Source organism: Ambystoma mexicanum, chromosome 10 (genome assembly GCF_040938575.1).
Source record: "Ambystoma mexicanum isolate Mex_15411 chromosome 10, UKY_AmexF1_1, whole genome shotgun sequence".
Classification (NCBI taxonomy): Eukaryota; Metazoa; Chordata; class Amphibia; order Caudata; family Ambystomatidae; genus Ambystoma; species Ambystoma mexicanum.
In genome coordinates, this window is record NC_090932.1 from 1,134,474,757 (window position 1) to 1,134,496,963 (window position 22,207).

General features: G+C 46.6%; 1 protein-coding gene across 1 annotated transcript in view; it reads right to left on the reverse strand.

Annotated features, from left to right (window-relative positions):
* The window catches only part of RNF181 (ring finger protein 181), a 293,004-nt gene extending 271,722 nt beyond the window's left edge, over positions 1 to 21,282 (reverse strand). The window contains exon 1 of the mRNA XM_069619039.1: positions 21,161 to 21,282. The gene's annotated coding sequence lies outside the window, so the exon portion shown is untranslated. The remainder of the gene's footprint in view (positions 1 to 21,160) is intronic.
* Positions 21,283 to 22,207: the final 925 nt, after the last annotated feature.

Below are 22,207 nucleotides of genomic sequence, written 5' to 3' on the forward strand. Positions count from 1 at the left end.
ATCACAAATAAAGGGAAATGCATGGTACATTTGAGCGCACGTGCATTCATACAATAATGCAGGACATCAGGCTTGCACAGCTTCTTCCTTTATTCACCAACTTCTTACTAACTTCCCCTTTGTCTCCCTCCCCATTCCCTTGTTCTGTCCTCCTTAAAGGGGACAGCATCCAATTCGTTCATAACATCCCCCCTTCACAGGATTTCATGGCCTACATCTGTTCGATGAGGCGGCGGGCTGGCGTTTGGTTCACTGTGGCTGACCCTGTAGATCGCCGGCCTCCTCTTCAGGCGCCTTTGGTGGGGGATCATCAGGCGGTTCCATCCTGGGTTCCTCTTCTTCTTCTTCATCCACTGTGTGTGTCCCTCCGTCAGAGTCCTCTTGGAACATCTTGCAGAAGAATGAGGCATTCCTGGTTATCTCCCCGTCTCCTCCTAGGGCCGTGACCATTGGCCCTTTGACTCCAGTGACCACAAGCGGCTTGGGTCTACATCTTGTGTCGATCTTCCGTTGTTGTTTTTGCTTGACAAGTATGACCTCGCCCACTGGGATTCAGTGTTCTTTGGCTTTCCATTTTCGATCCGTATATTCTTTGGCTTTTCTCCGTTTTTCAGCCTCATGTTCCCTGATCTCTGCATCTTCCGAAGGGGCGTAGTCTTCCAACTGCTGTAGTCGGGTCCGTGGTTTGTATTTTATCATGAGTTCGGCAGGTGCTCGTCCGGTTGTCTCTTGCGGTGTGTTCCTGTAGCTCATTAACATTTGGGATATGGCTTGGGTCATGGACTGTGACTTCTTTCTGGCGTGTCCTTTTTATGGTCCTTTTTATGGTAGCCATAAATCGTTCCACCATGCCGTTGGCCTGCGGCCACAGTGGTGTAATCCTCTGATGGTGGAGCCATAAGTGTGCTGCGAACTTCCTAAATTCTTGGCCCTCCGTCTTTACTATGTTGTGGACACCCCATTCACTGAATAGCTCATCTACTACCACCACTACATGGTGGAATGCTGTGGACGGGACGTGCTTTACCAGTGGAAAACGAGAGTATTCGTCAATGGCCACCAAAGGATGGCCTCCTTCTTCTAGGGGCCCGCAAAAGTCCATTACCACTCTTTGCCAGGGTCCTTCAGGTAGTGGGACTGTTTGGAGTGGGCACGGAGGTCTGCCTGCTGCTGTTACCTGGCATGGTGTGCAGTGTTTTAGTGTGTCCTCTACTTTTGTGTCCATATACGGGACCCACACCTGGTTTCGCAGAATCTTCTTCATATTGGCGATTCCCCTGTGGCCTTCGTGCGCTATGATGACTAGGGCTTTTCTAAGACTCTTGTCGATTTCCTCGTAGCTGTGTCCCCTGGTCTGTTGTGGCAAGTTCACTTTGTATCTTCACCATTCTCTGCAGGTCTCTCTTGTCCACCTCCCTGTTTTCAAAGCGTTCTCTGGGCAGGTGTCTCCACCTGTTGGTATTTGTAAGCTGGATGGCCGCTTTGATGGTGAGGTCAGTTCTACTCCTCTCAGCAAATAGGCCCTTTGTGATGACTGGTGGGGTGCATTGAGGGATAAGTACGCAATATAGGCTTCTGCTTCAAGCTGCATGCTGTTTTCTGGTGCGCTGTAGGGGTGCCTTGACAGGTAGGTCGCTGGGTTGACTTCACCTCCGGGATTGTGAACAACGGTGTAGTCGTATTCTTGTAATCGAATACCCCACCGTTCTATATGTGGTGGCATCTTGACCTTGGGGTTCCCGAAGAGGGGAAGGAGTGCTTGGTGGTCTGTTATCAGGACAAAAGTTCTCCCAATGACAGGGTTGGTGAAACTTCTTGCATGCCCAAACTGTAGCCAGGCTCTCGCGTTCAACCTGGGAATAGGATTGTTCAATGGTAGTGAACACTCTACTGGTATAGGCGACTATGTGCGTGTCCGATTTATTTCCAGGGTCGGTTTGGGCTAGAATGGCACCCAATCCAACCGGACTGGCATCAACTGTGATCTCTGTATCCCAGTCAGGGTTGAAGTATGCTAGTTGGCGGTTGTTCACCAGTTCTTGCTTGATGGTGCGGAACGCTTCTTGACATTCATAATTCCAAGCGTAGGGGAGGTCCTTCTTGAGGAGCTGCCTGAATGGGTTGGTAAGTGTTGCATGGTGTGGTAGGTACCGGGCACAGTGCCTGCCACTCCCAGGAAGGATTGCAGTTCCCTCACATCCTTTGGGGCCTCCAGGTTCACAATGGCAGTGATCTTGTCAGGGTCTGTCCTGATGCCTTGGTCGGAGAATATGTGTCCAAAGAAGCACAGGCTGTGTTTGTTAATGGTGCATTTTGGACCATTGAGGGTGAGGCTGGCTTCGTGTAGGATGGTGCACACCTGAGCACGTCGTCGTGTGGACTCTGGGTGATGCTGAACAGTAGTATATCATTGCTATAGTTGAAAGGGTTGGTGACTGGTGCTATCAGCGGGCGTATCGTTTCCTGGAATATCTCGGCTGCCAACGATATTCCAAAGTTGAGCCACTTGTAACGGAATAATCCTTTGTGTGTCGTGAAGGTGGTAATTGGCCTCAAGGTGGGGTCAATGACCAGCTGGTGGTAGCCTTGATTCAGGTCTAGCTTGGAGAACTGTGTGGCCTGGTTAGGTCTCAACACCATGTCCTCGATGTTGGGTCCAGGATGTCTCTCCCTCTGGATTGCAGTGTTGGGGATCCGCATGTCTACGCAAAGATGTAGGCACCCGTCTGATTTGGGAACCACGACCAGGGAGACACCCATGGGGTGGATCTGTCAACTCTTTCAATGATATCCTTGCCAAGCAGTAATTGCAGTTCACGTGTCACTTTGACCTGTAGATGTAAGCAGCTTGCAAGTGCTTATGCCCAAACTGCTATTGCAACCTTATTGCACTGCCTACGCCGCTAGACTGCGGTTTACACTATTGTAAAGATTTGTTTAAAGCCACTCCTTCCTGCTGCCTGTGCCCTGGACATTGACATTTGCGCACTGTTGCCCAGCCTCACAGTTATCTGACCTCCTGTGGGCTTTCATACCGCACTACGTTTGCATTGCTTATATGGACATATCCACTGTGCCTCTGTGCAACTTAGTCATTGCGTATGCTGATCTATGCCCACTGCGCCTGTGCAACTTAGTCATGCGTATGCTGATCTATGCTCACTGCACCTGTGCAACTTAGTCATTGCCTATGCTGATCTATGCCCACTGTGCCTCTGTGCAACTTAGTCATTGCGTATGCTGATCTATGCCCACTGCGCCTGTGCAACTTAGTCATTGCCTATGCTGATCTATGCCCACTGTGCCTCTTTGCAACTTAGTCATTGCCTATGCTGATCTATGCCCACTGTGCCTCTGTGCAATTTAGTCATTGCCTATGCTGATCTATGCCCACTGTGCCTCTGGGCAACTTAGTCATTGCCTATGCTGATCTATGCCCACTGTGCCTCTGGGCAACTTAGTCATTGCCTATGCTGATCTATGACCACTGTGCCTCTGTGCAACTTAGTCATTGCCTATGCTGATCTATGCCCACTGTGCCTCTGTTTATTTTAGTCACTGCAGCCTACTGTGCCCCTGTGCAACTTAGTCATTGCGTATGATGATCTATGCCCACTGTGCCTTGTGCAACTTAGTCATTGCTTATGCTGATCTATGCCCACTGTGCCTTGTGCAACTTAGTCATTGCCTATGCTGATCTATGCCCACTGTGCCTTTGTGTATTTTAGCCACTGCAGCCCACTGTGCCTCTGTGCAACGTAGTCATTGCCTATGCTGACCTATGCCCACTGTGCCTCTGTGTAACTTAGTTAACGTAGCTTACTGTGCTCAGGCTATTTGAACTTAGTCATTGCAGCTCACTGAGCCTATGCTACCTCTGCCCATCTGAAGCTGCCTACCCAGCCCACTGTGTTTACTGGAATTGTAGTTCCACATCATGGTTAGCACACCTTGCAGCCTGCTATTGTACTCACTTCTAATTATCCTCCACCATAGACAGGACAGTAGCTTCCCCATAGTGTTCATGAGACCCCTAAATAACTCTACCATGACCATCCTCTCTACCGATACCAGTATGGAACACCTGGATCTGAGTCCCTCAACTGAGTTTCCTAGCAACCCATGCAATCTACTCTGCAGAAATTCCAGGCTTAGAGCTAGACTCTCGAAACTCCATGAGCCTCTGACTAGAACCCTACCTCCTACTAACAAAAGATCTAACACTCAGAAGGCCAATATCGCCCATCTCAATAACAGGAGACTTCCTCCTACCACCCATTCTAAAATTGAACCGTCTCCTCCGATAGCCCCCCCTCAAAGGAGGATTAATAAATGCCAGATCCCTGACAGCACATGCCAAAGACATCCACGATTTGATAGTGCTCGATAACTTCGACTTCATCGCTATCACAGAGTCTTGGCTGCACGACGCAGCAGGACCCCTACTCTCCTTAGCCATCCCAGAAGACTTTACTATATTCAGGCAAGATAGAACTAATATGCGCGGTGGCGGTATTGCTATAATCGCAAAGACTAGTTTAGGTATGAGAACCTCACCCACAATAGCATCCGATTCATGTGAATCGCTTACCATTAAACTTCCACTAGCTGGCTCCCAAACATTGACTATCCACCTCATCTACAGACCACCTGGTCCCCTAGGGACATTTGAGGAGGATCTCCACAACTTACTCTCCAACAACCTTAAAACCTCCTCCCAACTACTTGTCCTAGGTGACTTCAATTTGGGCTTCAATGACCCTTCAGACAAAAATGCCACCATCATTGCCAATTCCCTCTCCAATCTGGGCATGACGCAAAAAACTCTAGAACCGACTCACTATAAAGGAAGAATCCTCGATTGGCTAGTAGATTACAACTGCACTGCCAATATCAAAGCCATTATCCCTCAACCTTGAACAGACCATTTCTTCTTGTTATTTGAATTATCTACCTCCAGACCACCTCCATCAGCTTCTATCATGGCCCCGCCTTGCCTAACAAGAAATAAAAAGAGCATCACCAGAGATAAAGTGATCCCGGCTATTCTACCTACCCTCAACAGATTAGAGGATCATTTAGACCCAGAAACATTAGTCAATGAGTATAACAAAATTATGTTAACCACCCTTGACAACATTGCACCTCTGAAATTCAGACAAAGTAAACCCAAATCTCACCTAAACAAATGGTTTACCCCTGAACTAAAGGATCTGCGACTACTTAAGAGGAGTTGGGAAACAGCATGGAGGCTTACCCCTTCAGTAGATCATAAAACGAAACTAACAGAAATCTCCTCCCAATATAAAAAAGAAATTCATTTGGCCAAACAGAACTCTTTCAATAAGCATATTTCCAATGCCAATTCAAGTATGAGGGAACTATTCACCATCCTCAAGGAACTAGAGTCACCCATCCCCATTCTGGATATATGCACCAAAGACAAAACGTGGTGCTCTGACATTCAGCAAGCCTTATCAATTAAAATGTCCTTACTCCAAACGAAAATAGCCAAAAAGAAAGCCTCCCTTACACAACCATCTAAGACCAACAATTCCACCATAGACCGTGCCCCAAAGGCTCAGGACCCAGCTATACGGTTCACGTTCACTAAAACCTCTATCCTTGAGGTGGAGAAAGTCATCCCCTCTCTTAAGCCATCAAACTGCCAGGGCGATTCCTGCCCTGCCCAGTTTATAAAAGATGCTGCTAGGGATCTCTCCCTGTTTATTGCCAAACTTGTCAACTCCTCATTTACGTCCGGCACGGTGCCCACCAATTTAAAACAATCCTGGGTACTACCACTTCCCAAAAAGCAAACGCTAGACCCTCTAATACCCACGAACTACCGTCCCATTACGACAGTCCCCTTCCTGCTTAAAATCCTGGACAAGATTGCCTATAATCAAATCAAAGTTTTCTGGAACAACATAAACTTTTAGGAGAGCGCCAATCAGGATTCCGTCCCCAACACGGCACAGAGACTGCCCTCATTGACCTAAAGGCTCAAATAGATGAACTAAGAGACAAAGGAAAAATGGCTCTCCTCTTGCTGCTGGACCTCTCGGCGGCATTCGACCTTGTGGACCATGGGGTACTTTGCAGCCACTTAGACTCTGCCGCACATTTCTCCAGAGAGGCCATAACTTGGATCAAATTCTTTCTTAGTGACAGGACCATGAGGGTGTTCTCCCTATCGGCAGCGGCGGACCCAATCCCTATCCGGTGCAGAGTCCCCCAGGGTTCGTGTGTCTCCCCGACTCTTCACAACATATTCACAAAGCCCCTTTTTGATGATCTGGACCATCTCGGTCTCACCTACACTAACTATGCAGATGATACCCAGATTCTCCTCCCACTTTCCGGGGATTACAACAAGGATTTGGCCTTGGTGAATAGGGTGTATATCATCGTCCAGGCATAGATGGCAACCCACGGTCTATGCCTGAACGATGATAAAACAGAGTTGATCATCCTAGGGACACATTCTAACATCAAAAAACTTAGCCAGGACTATACCTCATTAGAAATTGATGGAAATATCATCAAGGTATCTAAAGACGTGAAGACACTTGGCTTCTATCTGGATGCCACACTTTCCTTCGACAAGCAGGTGAAGTCATTGGCTTCGGCCACCGCCTATACATGCAAGCTCATCAGAGCAGGTAAGCACTTTCTCTCTGACAACAACTGCCTTATCCTAGCGAGAGCACTCATCCTCTCGAGGCTTGACTATTGTAATGCCCTCTACATTGGAGCAAACAAATCTATTACCCATCGAATCAAAATTCTTCAAAATAACACCCTACGAGCCGCCCTCATTGTATCTAAAAGATTGCATATTTCAAAGATCAGGCGTCAAAACAACTGGCTGTCCACCCAAAACAAAATCCATTTAAAAGTAGTGTCCCTGGTTCATAAAGCCCTGAACAATGCCGCACCAAGCTATCTCTGTAATAAACTCACTAAAAGAAAACACACGCGCCCTGCCAGAACTTCAAATGCCAATAGCCTCATTATTCCTAGATTCAGGTTATCTAAGGCGGGGGGCCGCAGCTTCCACGTTCAAGCGGCCCAATTATGGAACTCACTGCCAAACCCTCTACGTGAGGAGCAGCCTTTTCCGAAATTTAGAAGCAACTACATTAATCTGCTGAGGTCTGCCAATGATTGGCCCATTGGCGCCTACTTATCCTTACACAACCCTAGCTTATATGCATCACTATCCTGTTCTCCTTTGATCTTATGGACCTCCTCACTCTGCCCACCTGGCCGATGAGTTTAGCGCCTGTATATATACTGCCTTTATTGTATTCTGTACTCATTTTTCATGTATTTTGTGTGTAATTTGCAATAGCCGCCTACCTGTGATTTATTGTATTTTGTATTTGTATACTGTATGTAACCCATGACCCCACCCTGTAACTTAAACTGCGCATTTTCAGTACTGTTGCGCCCGGCTACCTTCGGGTCTGGTGCGCATTATAAGTGAATAAAACAAACAAACAAACAAACCCTATTCTTCAGGGGTGCTGCGGTACAGGGCATACCGTGGGGTCAATGTACAGCCGGGTGACAGTGTCCTTTAGCATACCTACACCTTTGAACAGGTTGGGGAACATCGCCTTCAGTTCATCAAAGTCTAATTCCCTTTGAGATAGGGACTGCAGGGTCTGTGCATGGGGCGGGCGGCCCTGAATCGTCTTGGATTGGTCGTATTGGATGTTAATGAGCTGTAGAGTGGTGGCCGTTTTGTAGGTGAGGAGACATTTTCCCATCACAGGGCTGTGTATGACGTGAATTTTCGCAGGAATGCGTTGTCCTCTGTGTACCAGGCCACAGTGGAACTGACCCTTGGACTGTAACAGAAGGATCGCTCCCCACTGAAAGATGCAAACCTGTGATGGTTGCAGTGGGTAGGTGCTCACCATGGTCTCATATGTCCTTTCATTCATCACATTCACAGTGGCTCCTGTGTCACTGAGGAATGGGGTATGAGATCCTCCTATCTGTACTGTCATTTTCGGGTGGGGCTATCACCGCAGGTGTCGTATATGAGCCGGACATATTCCCTGCTGTACCTGTTATATTTGTAGTATGACTCCGGGCTTGATTGTGCTTCTCCGACTGGGGGTTTCTCATATGGATCATCCATGGAAAGTTCTCGTCCAGATCTCTGGTCTTCCACCGGATTGGTTGTGTGGAAGAGGTGTTCTGGGGTCTCGAAGAGCCTGGTGGGTGTGTCCACCTGTAGATTTTCAACAGCTCGTATGAACCCCCGATGTGGTGCGTACATTGCTGTGTTTTGGTTGAGGTTGGTCTTCCCACCATCCCTCTCTGGTTATGGCTGTGGGTTGGGTGTCCTTGTTAAGTCATATCTCCTGTTGGGAGTCGGCTGTTTAAGCAATCTTTATGCCGGCAACAGTGGTGCTTTTTCTCTGCACATGATTTGGAAATGGTTCTCCTAGCCGCACCTCTTGTACATTTGGCTGATGGCTGGGAACTGGCCCTTGTGGGGAAATTCGAACCTGCACCTGTAGCATTGTCTTTCTGGTGGGGGTCGGCGAATGGCGTTCCACATGTCTTGGCGGGTCGTTGTGCCCGGCTATTGGGCCTGCGCTTGCAGGTTGGTAGCTATAGCAGCCACGGTATCCATTTTCTTGGGGTTTGCTATATTGGCTGCTTGTGCGTCAACTCTTTCGTATATCTTAGCAAGGTCGCCTATTTCCTGCAGGGGGACAGGTTTCTTTAGTAGATGTTTCCTGAACTGTGATGATATGCACCCTTCTATCACCCTTAGTCTGATGGCTTTGTCATCACTGAAGTTTGCAAAGTCGCAGTAAGTTATCTTCATCTGGAGACATAGAATGAATTCTCCAATTGTCTCATGAGGTGCCTGCACGCATTGGTTGAACGTATTATCTCTCGTAGTCCCTGTTGGGGAGTACTACCAGTCGTCTGTTGATCGCAGCGGTAAGGATTTGGTATGTGGACTTTTCTTGGGTAGGGATGGTTTTTATGATACCTTTCATTTCTTTCCCTACAAGATTAGTGAAAATATCTATTTGTGGGGGCGTCTTGGTTCCCTACCGCCCTCATGAATTCCTCGAATTCCTCCATCCACTCCTGCCATCGTTGGCCTTGATCTTCTTGTGGTTCTAGGGTGAAAGGGTTTGGGCAATGTAGGAAAGTTACTGTATTTGTAGGGGCTACCCCAGCCCCAATCTGCGCAGCTGGGTCTGCTGCCCCTGCTCCTCCTTGGAACATGATTACCTTCCTGGTGTGACTCTTTGCGGTGTATCTTTCATTAGTGCTTCTTGTGAGCATGGGTTTGGTGGTTCATGCGCTGGGGTTTGCCTTCATTTGTGGGCTGCTGTGGTGACTTATTTCGTCCCTCAGGCGTGTGCTAGGCAAGGCAGCTGTGGTCTTGTATGCTGATTTGCCCTATTTTCTGTTAGGGGAGGGCGCTGTGAGCGTGCACCGTGAGCTCCTCGTGTTCTAGTGGGTGTGGCTGCAGTGAACATTCTCGTTCAGTTCCTCGCGTTCTAGTGGGTGCGGCTGCAGTGAACGTTTTCGTTCAACTCCTTCATTTTCTAGAGTGGCTGGCTGCAGTGAACGTTCTCATTCAGATCCTCGCGTTCTAGTGGGTGTGTGCAGGAAGGCCGTGTGGCATATATAATACGTGGCTGTGATTTGATGGGCATGCAGCGGGTCGTGTCCCGTCGCTTCCTCCCAGCGGCCGTGCTCCTTACCGCTCTTACACCGGCAACGGTCCTCCTTACCGATGCTGTGCGCTGTCAGGATTCGCTTCCTGCTTTCCTTACGTTTCTCTGCGGTGGCTGCCTCCCTTGGTCTTTGTGTTCTCCTGCAGTCCTCCTCACTGCTTGCCCTGCTGTGGGCGTCGACCACTGTTCTGTAATATTTGGTATCCCATACCGATCTGGTATCCCGTCTTCGGCTGTCTTGGTAGATCGCAGACCAAAGTAGGATAGTTCTGAGCCTTGGTATGGGGTACCAAATGTTTCACAACACCGTCAAAACGCCCGAGTTCCACATTGCCCAGTCAGGGGAGTATTCAGCATTGCCAGAGAGGCTGGGGGGACAACCACGGTGAAACTCCTGCTACTTTCCCCTCAAATGCAGTGCACGCAATTCCAGGTTGTCTCATTCGCGCCCACCCCGGCACCAATCTATTTTTTTAGTAACATTACGAGTGGCATCTCGCATTTTAACACAACAAAAAAAAACGGCAGAATCATTACAAATGCAGGGAACTCATCTAGTAGAGATCTGTCCAGGCGCTCTGGGGCAAAATACATGCACATCAACTAATTTGCATATGGATTACATCAACGTACATTAATTCACAGAAAGCACATTGCAAGGAGCATCATCAGTCTTTGATACTTGGAGGCAGAATGCAAGTGACTTTAGAATAAGTTGTCATAAGTAAGCCAAGTGGCAAATAATTTTGTGGTGCAAAATACCTTAATTGCACTGTTATATATGGAGCAAGTCAGGCTTTTTTTTTTAAATAACAGCATCATATATTAACACATAAGCTTTGAAGTGAATCACTTACAGAGCTGCAGATAAGACACAGTCTGATTTCATGATCTGCACAGGATCACACACTTTGGTTAATAGTGAAACCGGGATGGAGACAATTTAAGCAACTGAGCACGTCTTCACAGTTTTAGTTTATTTAGATATTTATTAAGGTTTCCCATTGCATTTCATGTGCTTAAATAATACTTTATTTATATCAATGCCTTGGAAGCAAAGCACAGTACATAACAAACTTCCCTTTCATTATTAACTTTACACTATACATCATTATAGAAATATGTTGAGCAATACGAGGATGGATTTGTTTTTATTCTCCCCATCCTGCATGCAAAGTCACAATAGCATCATGCAGATTAATGTGAGCCTAACAAATCCCCCTTGGGTAAAGCCATAGTCATTATTTCATAAAGCCTGCAGCATTATGCAACCTTCTAACACCTGATCACTCTCTGCCATGCACATTTCTAAAAGGACAAAAGTCCCTGCTAATAGTACCCCCTCCCTCTCAATAGTGCCTAATGGCTCACATTGAAATGCTCTGTTGACACAGGGCAACTTGCAAGCCTCTGTGCTGCTGCTGCCCTGAGCTCCTTGGAACATTGTCCTGCCAAAGGTTTCAGAAAGGGTAAGGTGTCCTGCTGCCAGGACAATTACTGTGCTGAGCAGGAATTACTGAGCACACATTGTCCTGCCAGTGGGACACCTTTCTCGCTGGGCACCCTCGTTGAGGTGCCGAACGGGAAGGGTGGCCCACTAACGAAAGTCCCGGTCAAGCTCTAAAAAGAGCCTGTGGGGTGGCAGCGTGCCCCCCCTAACCCCTGGCTCGGTACGCCACTGTTACTTGATCAGTCAGCTGAACTGCATTGAGTTAAATGAAACTTAGTTGGTTATATGGTTATTTGTAGCTTAAAAAAATCACAGCTGCCAACACTTGGTGGGTTATTTGGTTATTAGTAGCTGAATAAATCACAGCTACCAACAGTGATGGAAATGGGTACACAAACTACGCTTGGAAATTGAAAAAATACAAAAAATACTCCGGAATACTACGTTCTTAGGGAAATTGACCCGATAGATGGGTTCACTGTAGAGGGTGTTGTGTAGCGGTGCAGTCATCATGGCAGGCACGTAAAACACATACAAATAATATTTCATTTTACAGGGTTGACATGAAACGCAGATAAATCACACAATAAACGAGACTGACAATATATATATTACACATCTCATAGCATAGTGGGAGTATTTGTGGTGTTTCCCTTTTAAGAACATGTATTGCCCCTTTAAGGATGTCAAGAGAGGATTAGAGTCAAAACCTACCCTTGTTCTAGGCCTTTGACTCTAATCCTCTCTTGACATTCCTCTCTACACCCTCTAGAGTCAGGCCCCCTCACAAAAAAGAGGGTCTTGCACCATTTTTCTCACACCCTCTAAGGATGTGTCATGACAGCCTCATACCTGACTGGAAGAATCAGCCTCTGCATGCACGTGCAATACCACGGTGGTAGACTAAATGTAATGGCACTCTGTCTCTCTGTCTCACTGTGTAGGGCCTGCAGGCTTACCCCTTGTGATCACAGGCATGTGTAACGGGGTGCCTCCAGGCCACTGGCCCTCTGTGTGATCACAGAGCAGCTACTTGCCCGTGAGCCCACTGCAGCTGCGGTCTTGTTGTGTGACCACGACGATCAGGGTGATCCCTGCCACATTAATTTTGTGTTGGTGCCCCAAGCACTTGTTGGGCTGGCCCAGAGTCACAGTGCACAGAAATTATGTACTCCCCTCCCCAATTCAAGGGAAAGTTCAAGCAGAGCATTGTTAAATGTTACCCCTCAAAAATAAGGGGATACCAAATATTACAACCCTATATTAGCCATTATATTTGGTATCCCCTTCAAAAAAAGGATGGGATGAGTGGCGGCGAGTGGCAGTCCTGCAGGTTACTCAGAAAGCAGAGTCTGTCCTCCCTGCCTCTCATTGTTGGAGGAGGAGCTTTTCACCAATCTACCTACAAGAACCTCCGCGGGACGCGGAGCGGTCTCGGAGTGGCGGCGAGTGGCAGTCCTGCAGGTTACTCAGAAAGCAGAGTCTGTCCTCCCTGCCTCTCATTGTTGGAGGAGGATCTTTTCACCAATCTACCTACAAGAACCTCCGCGGGACGCGGAGTGGCGGCGAGTGGCAGTCCTGCAGTCATGGCTGTCGTGGCTGCGGGAGTTGCGTTCGCCGCCAACTCCCCCCCAATTGAGGAAAAGTGCAGGCTGCGCAGTACACGTCCCAACTGGGACTTTGACGAACCGCTGCCTTTGGATTTGCCAAACACCAAAAGAAATGTAGGCGTGAAAAGCCCAAAAGGGAAACGAGGAAGATATGCTTAAATCCCCAAATGACATTTTAACCGAAATTCACCCCAATTCTCCACCGGCAACTGTCTTGACCTCGGCCGTGGCCGAAAACGAGTTAAGGAAGAGTTTCGAATCTCCTCTAAGAACAACGATGAACTCATGCATTTCAAACATGGAAACGCCAACAACAACCATGACGAACTTGGGAAACTCCCACCCTTTGACCCGCTTACCTGATACTCCCGGAGGGGAGACCGGGTTGGTGTCGTCTGGTGGTGTAGTTCCCGGTTTGACTGGTTCGACTGGCGGAAATCCTGGTTATTGAAGATCTCAGGAAGCGCTGTGCACACGACGCCGGCCGCCGTCGCGGGGGACGGCGGGGGACAGCCACCGGAGAGCAATGCGGTGGAAACGGGGGAGGGGCGGGTAATGGTGGACCCGTCCCCCCTGGTTGCCGTACAGTCACAGACTCATAGCTGCATGGGAGCCGAGCAGACAGAGCTGCCGGGGGTGTGCCCGGTCCTGCCCGGGGGCGGGGAGGAGTTGGGCCAGTCGAGAGAGGCGGGCCAAGGAGTCGGCGTGGATGCTGGGCTTCCGAGATCAGTAACTCCAACTGAAACTGACTCGGCGGCCCCATGTACCCCATGTAACGCAAAGAAAAGACCAAGGGCGCCCGTCCCTGCACCACAGACCAGAATAAACATTTTTCGAGGAAAGAAACACCTCATAAGGAAGGGACGACCATTGACAAATCAGATCCCCAAAGAAAGTACTGGCAGAGAGATTGAAGCCTTGAACATAAAAAAGGGGAAAGAGAACGAAAAACCCCCTTCTCAGCCGTCTTTAATGAGCTTCTTCAAAGGCATTAGTGTCGGCCGCTTCTCCCCTAACGTTGAAATAACTGATTTGGAAATATTGGAAGCCATCAAAGACTATCCGCCCTTATCAAAACATAGGAGGTTGGAACGACAAGCAGCATTTGACCCGCCACCAACTTCTCAAAGCTCGCTAGCCCCGGAATCTTTGCTAAAAGAGTCAATCAAATTCGGGGCAAAGGAGCAACAGATCTCCTCGAGCACGAAGAAATTGCAGGGCAGAAGGAATATAGTCCCGCCCATACAAGAGCAGGAAAGTGAAACATCGCCCTTAGTGGCACAGAAAACGCAAAACATGGAACAATTCTGTGAATCCCAAAAAGAGCTCAAAACATTAGCAACTAGCTCTAAATGCGATAGAGACCGGAGACAAACTGACGACCCCTCCTCAGCGATAACGAAACAGCCTCCAGAGCCTGCTCTTAAAATCATTGATCCCAGTTTAATAGCTGGGCAAGCATCCAACAACTCCTTACCTACCAGACCACCCAGTAGGAAATCGGCTCCATTAAACCCGCTGGAAAAGGGGACGGCTGGAGCGATTGCAAGAGAGACTACCGGGTACTCTCCCATACTTGACTCTACACCCATAATGGTCCCAATCATATGTCGCCCAGGGCACATAAGATGTGAAGGCCTGGAAGAAGGACCGGTTGGCATGCATCAGCGACCCCTACATAGAGGCCTCTCACTAGATAATTCTTTGAACACTCTGCAACAAAAACCATCGAGTACGACAAACCCTCTCTTTCTTACACCAAGGAAGACACCCGCCCAGGGCATACCCTCAGCGAAGGAGACCCCGACGAAAAAACACGACATTCTTACCATCATGTCAGCCATCACAATTGCATTAGCTCCTTTCACAAAACTCTACGAGTCCATGAATGATACCTTAAAGGACCACACGTCACTTCAGACCACGATACTCACAAAATTGACGTATTTGGAAGGCTATGTAATGGCCCAGACTGACCGGCAAAAACAGCTTGAAGAAAATCTTCACTGCAAATTACCAACTCAGTCTCCAGCTGTGCTACCACTTCTATTGAATGATGGTTGTCCGGCAGACAAACTAGCAAACGACAAGACCCATGAACTAATGCCACAAATTGATCTAACTACCTCAAGTCATCGAACTTTATCTTGTAAGACAAAGATGCCACTAACAGCGAAAAAATTTGTAATAGCAGCAGAAAACTGTAGAAGCACGGAAGTTCTTCTAATTATAGACGAAAACAACATTCCACAATCTGACACTACAGATCAGCCATTTAAGATCTTTACAAAAAAGACTCCTGACCTAGCAAAAGTACCACTAACAGAGAGGAAACCTCCTGGAACAAAAAAGCCTCAAGTTGCTACAACGGGCTCAAAGAAGAAACTGTCTGATCTTCACCCACTAAGATTGGGACCGCAGGAAAGCAATTCTCCCAAGCAGCTCTCAGGTAAAGCCCAAGATCCAGCTACACACTCACCGAAGTCAGGGGATGAATTTACGGGAAATGAAAGCCTAATGAACTTATCTCAACACTTAGAAGATCCTGGACGGCTAGCCCCTCTAGGCAAGCCTAATTTTTCACCAGTTCGAAAAGTGACTTTTGGAGTTACCCCAGACAGCCCAACAACGACTTCTCTCAACAGCAACAGGGTCCAAAGCCCTGGAGTTTTCTTGATGCTTGAAGAACGCCGTAAAAAAACTATAAGAATAGAGGCGGCTGAAAAAGAAGGAGTAAGAACGAAGAAAAAGCCTTGCAATGTCCAACAGTTCCCAGAAAAAAGACAATGATCGCCTATGCTGGAAAGTCCAACGAAGAAAGCTCGATGGTCAAATCACAGTACTGAATCGCCTAGACATTCATCGAAGCAACGAAAAAAGATAAGAAATCCGCCATCTAAATCACATACGCAAAAGTCCCATGCTCCAGACCATCGATACCACTCGCAGACGGAAAAATATCATAAAGACCAAAAACTAAAAACGGAATGTCGATGGCAATTAAAGCTGGAACAAATTAAAGGAAATTTTGATGAAATAATTCTGAATAGGAGATCAGTGCTAACTCTGCTCCACTATGTTCGCAGCTTGAGAGTAATAACAACTGACGACCTGAAGATTGTGGACCCTAGCCATAAAAATGGCAGAGCACAAACTTACCTCTATATTTCATCGGAAACGATAAAAAATCTTTTGATTAAAGAAGCCGACGAGTTGCTCCAACTAGGATACGATCTTACCATCCCGAAAGAAAGCAGAAAATTGTCCAAATCAGAGAACGTGGAACGGCAAACCTCACAGTTCCTACGACCACGGCACAGACAGCGAGAACCACCAACAACCTCAAAGAGTCCCATGACAAAAAATGAAAAGTCTTGTTTAAAAACAAATAAGGCAACTACGCAACGATTGGCCGAAACTGTGCCATTTCCTTCTGGTTTGGGGAAAACTATTAGACAAGAAGTGCAACATGTTTCCCGGGACGAAAAGCTGAATCCAAAACCTACGTCTGTTTCGAGTCTTTGGGCCTGGCTGCCAAAAGCCCTTATAGCAAAAAAATCCTCATAGCAACACAGGCCTCCCCTAGAGGTCAGCGAGGAGCGGCGATCTCCTACTGCAATTAACTTAAGACTTGGCTCATGGAACACCAGAGGCTTCTACCACCTAACTGTTTCAGGAGACGTAAATTTAGGTGATTTTGACATCCTGTGTCTAGAGAAAACTTGGCTTACCAAACCACTGAGATTAGACGGTTATGAAATAACTCTAGCCCCGGCGAAAAAGAGCATCAAAGGCCGTCCATCATCTGGTTTATTGACGGTAATTCGTATAGGCCATGGATTAAAGCTGAAAAAAATACTAACGGCAAACCAGTCTTTACTAACTGTGCTCCTAACATGGATACATAAGCAAGCCACTGACGATGAAATGCAAACATCGCCGGTGGCAATCATAAACACCTACTGGAATCCGGCCAAAACAGAAGCTGGAACTTACATGAAGGAAATGGAAGCGGCCATTGATGAAATTCTGGCTACTTATCAAATATCCTACCTGTTAATCTGCGGAGATTTAAATTCAACTACTCCCTCGCAAAAACTTAAAAGAAGCTGTACGCCAGCTGATCAGAGAGGAAGGTTATGGCAGAATTTAATGAACTCTAGAGAATTAAGCTGGTCTTCCCTAATTCGGATCGCATCGCTACATGGTCAAATGGAATGACGGAATCAACTATTGATCATATATTTACCTCGAGAGCCTTTTTGGACCTGATTTCAACCTTCGAGGTAATTAAAACAAAATCCAGCGATCATAACTTGTTGGCAGTCACTTGGAAAACTCTGACCGATCATGTGGAGATCTTGGATTTTCAATTGGAAGCGAATAGGCAAGGAAACAGACTCGGTCTCTCAGCAGAAAACATCATGGAGCTGACGGATAACTACAAAATTCTCGAACTCGAAAACCAGTCCAATAAGACCGACTATGGACCTTTACTTACATGATACAAGAAGCCCTGTACTAAGATCTATTCATCGCCAAAGTCAAAAAACCATAGTTACGATATCCAGGTAGTCGAAAAAAGACGGATCTATCGGAAAACCGTGCGAAATGCATCAAAACAAACTTCCGCCAATGCTGAAAATCTAAAGCGTGATGCAAAAATCGCTTACCGTTCATGGCTGCGAACTCGCCGACTGAACATGCATCAAGAAGACGCTGAGGCAATTATCAAATCTATCTGTTCAAAGAACTCAAAAGAATTATGGTCTTTGCTAAACGCTACATCATCGACGTCTTCCAGAAGTATCCAAAATACAATAGGAGAAAGCGCAGGGAGAAAACATATAGAAAAAACCTTCAAATCTCCTCTTGACAGACAACCAACTAACTCTGTGGAAAGTGTTAGCATGTGGGACAGATTGGATGATAAAGATGAAATCCTCAAGCTAATAAAGTCGTTAAAAAATTTGAGAGCTCTGGGTCCGGAGGGCATTACCAACATTGACCTGAAAGCTCACCCGGCTGCTTGGACAACATTTCTCAGTGAAGTCTTTGCAAGATGCTCGGATTCCAGAACGATACCTGCTTCGTGGACGTCGGCTATCATAGTGCCCATCTACAAAAAAGGAGACCCCAACAACCCTGTAAACCAGGGGTCTCCAACCTTTATGTTGGCGTGAGCTACTTTCAGTTGGGGGCCAACAGCGAGAGCTACTTGCGGGCGATATCGGCGGTCGGGGTTGTTCATAAACATTGGAACTTTTTTTTTTAGCTGTAATTTTCCCTTCATAAATATAGTGAATAACATATCCCTTTATGTTTGTTAAGTTCAAAAATCTCTTTATTGCATTCTTATTTATTAGAAGTTCTCATAAAAAGACTTTCACAATGTAGGAAAATGAGACATTCATTGTGAAGGTTGACACTGCATGCCATCCACCAGTGCTCTGTAGTCGGGGGTATAACTTGATACAGCAACTCGGATGGAAGTCACTAAGATGCTCATCGGTCAGGCGGGTTCGAAATTTTGATTTGATGAAGTTCATATCTGAAAATGCAGATTCACAGAGATAGGTGAAACCAAACAGAGAAGTCACTTTTAATGCTGCTGTGCAAATGTTACTGTACTCCTTGTGATCAACAAGGCTCCAGAAATTGGTGTGAGATTGTCTGCTTTTCAACAGAATGTCCACTTGCAGGCTGACAATCTCCATTTCCATAGCACAACTGTTCAGGTTAAACAGCTCACCCATTTGTTCTGTAAGTTCACAAACATTGACTTCTATGAAGGGGTTTGCGATGAACATCACACACGGTTCAATCCTTTCGAAATCCCTGAACCGGTCACTGAAATCTTCCTTAAGCCTGCTCAGGAGACTGCTGTATTTGTCTAAGTTCAGGAGTTCAGGACTAGCTGTATGCTCTGTCAGCATTTGCATTACAGAAGGGAAATGATGCATTTTCCTTTTCACCACTTGTTCAGTGAAAAGGTTTGACTTAAATGCCTTTACTGCGCTTATCATGTCAGCAATGGTTTTACCCTTCCCTTGTAGTTCACAGTTCAGGGTATCTAATCTCTCAGTAACATCTGCCAGAAATGCCAAATCAAGTAGCCAAGAAATGCTGCATAATTGGCTGATGTCTTCATTTCTTGACCTCATGAAATCTTTGATATCTGGCAAAAGTGAAAGAAAGCGACGTAGTATTTTCCCCCTGCTAAGCCATCGGATTTCCATGTGTAGCAACAGATTACTATGTGCGGCAGATAGTTCTTCCAGGAATATTTTGAACATTCTGTGCTGTTTGGCCTTTGCACAAATTGAATTAATAATTCGCACAACAGGTGCCATTACGTGATCAAACCCCATCACTTTGGCACAAATTGCCTGCTGGTGGATGATGCAGTGGTAGTGCAGTAATGGAGGAAAAGCAGGGTCTGCTTTACAGCACGCAACAAAGCCAGAATGACGCCTGGTCATTGCTGGTGCACCATTGGTTGTTATTGCCACCAACTTGTTCAATGGAATTTTTGTTTTGACAAAATAATTCTTCACCTCATTGTAGATATCAACACCTCTGGTTGTGGATTTCAGAGGCAACAAGGTCAAGAATTCCTCTTTGTTGGTGAAGTCTTCAAACACCATTCGAGCAAACAGTGCTAGCTGGGCAGTATCACTTGCATCAACCGATTCATCACACTGAATGGAGAAAAAACTGCATATGCTCAAATCTTTTTCTAATTGCCCCATCACATTGGCAGATAGTGCAGATACCCTCCTTGCCATTGTGTTTGCACCTAACTGCACATCTGAAATGGCAGACATAATGTCAGGGCAGTTTTTAAAATCTTTTAAAACTGACTCAGCCACGAGAGCCACGAGAGCCATCGCACCTTTCACAACTGCACCATCTGTAAAAGTGCATTTGTGTTTTGCCAAATAATGTGCAACTTTGAAGGATGCCTCTGTTGCAGCATTTGCTTTCTTTGCAGGTTGGGTGAAAAATGCTTGTTGCCACACTATTGTTTTCCAAATCTGCATCTAACACTTTCATAGGAAAAAAAATAATTTCTAAATTCAAAAATGCTGCTTAAACTTGCATTCACGGTTTCTTTTTTTGTCAGACTACCACACAAATACCACGTCATTTATGTGCCCCTTCCTTGGGGTTTTATCACAGGTTACATTTATAAAGATGGTATACGCGTGACAAACTGCTTAATCACATAAATGCTTCTGTTGTGCTGACAGCAGTTATTAGGAAATTAAACTGTGGGTTCATGGTGCCAACTTTTGATTTTCACTACAGGGGCAGAATACCCTACCCTCCCTCTCCCCTGAATATAAGCAAGCGACCAGCCCAACCCATGCATTGGTCAAACATTTTATAGGAATTGCAAAAGTCATACGATAACAAGAAGTTTTTTTTTATATTTAACATCTCGGCAACAGTCTCTCAACCTGCTGAGCTACCCTGGTAACCTTCTACTGTAGAATGTGTCTATTGATCCCTTAATCTCCAGAGTTCCCTATAGGCCAGTCCACCCATGGCCCTGCCTTCGAAAAATAGCTGAAAAGAGTGCTAGGGGTGGACTGGGAACTAATAGAGGCCCTGGAAATACTTACTTGGGACCAAAAGAGGCCCTGGAAATTATTCTCAAAGTGGCGCCACATGACACATTTTCAGCAAGCACAATGCTTTTCCTATGCGAAAATTAGGAAATGCCACACAAAAGAGGCCCAGGGTGCAGAGGCCCAACGGGAAATCTCCAGAGTTCCCTATAGGGCAGTCCACCCCTGGACTCAAAATGAGCCCAGGGTCGAAACGGAGGCATGCAGCTCATGCTGCATGTCCCCGCTCGCCCTGGGCTGACTGCCAGTTATGCGAGGTACTATTAGAAACGGCAGGGCTCTGGTGAGGAAGTCCCGAGGGGGCTTGCTCGCCAGAGCCCTGCCATCTAAAAAATAACTTACATGACTAGAAAGGAGCACAGGGCGAGCGGAGACATGCAGCTAGCATGCTGAAAGTCTCCATTTCGCCCTGGGCTCTGTGTCAGTCATATGAGTTGCGTTTAGAAACGCAGGGTTCTGGTGAGTTAGTCCCAAGGGGGGCTTGCTCGCCAGAGCCGTGCCTTCTAAAAATAACTTACATGACTGGTAAGGAGCCCAGGGCGAGCGGAGACAGTAATCAAAATAGCTGAATACTCTGTTTCACCCGGGGCTCCTTTCTGCCAAGCTGCCCACCCCTCCTCCGACAGCACAAACATGTGCACACATGAGAGGAGGGGCCGCAGTTCGGCGTACACAGACACAAAGTAAATAAAATAAAAACATCTCAATTCACCTCCCCCGACCCACCCGACCTCACCTCACCTCACAATCCACTTCAGGCAGCCTTGTTACCTCAGTCCACACTTCAAAACGCCAGGAGAGCTCCAAAATAGAAAAAAAAAATACCTGCGCCACGGTGCTTTTAAAAGAGAAAGCCCGGACTTTCTCACACAGCACAAAGGAACTTGCTCTGGCCAATCATAGGACGCATTGCATATGCTTTACAGATTTGCAGGCCTGTGATTGGTCAGAGCACTTCCTAGAATCTTTTTTTTTTTTTTTCTGAAAGTCGAATGCGAGCTACTTCAGAGGCTCTGGCGAGCTACTGGTAGCTCGCGATCGACTGTTTGGAGACCCCTGCTGTAAACTATCGGCCAATAGCTTTATTGGACCCAATTGTAAAGGTTTAAGGTTCTCTACTTCTGAAACGATTTCAAACTCCGTGTAATGACCACTTTCAATCTGGGTTTAAGAAGAACACGGGAGCCACAGTCAACATCTTGTCGTTGAGCCTTCTCAAAAGTAGAACGATGGAAGGAGGTCCTGGGCTATATCTGGCGTTTATCGATTTTACTCAAGCTTTTGACAGAGTCGATAGATTACTTTTATGGAAAAAACTTGAAGCGTGGGCATGTCCAAAAGAAATCTTGGACCCCATTGAAGCCCTCCATACGAACACCACGGTCAGAATTCGATTAAATTGTAAAGGATCCATCTTTACAGCTATCGCGACAAACAGAGGAGTTAAACAAGGATGCCCCTTGGCGCCTTCAATTTTCCTGGCATATATTGGAGATTATCAGCTAACAGAATCTTCGGTAAGATCTTTCCCACCAAAATTGGGGGCGCAAAAAATAAGTAGACTCCTATATGCGGACGATTTAATCCTGATAGATCAGACTCCAGTGGGCTTGCAACGCCAGTTGGATAACCTCGACTCCTATGTGACAGCAAATAATCTGGAAGTAAACAAGGAAAAGACAAAAGTCCTTGTTTTTGAAAGAACAGTGAAGAAATCAGATAACAACAAATGGTACTACCGCTCGTCCGTGATTGAAAAAGTCCAGAGCTTCAAATATCTAGGCGTGG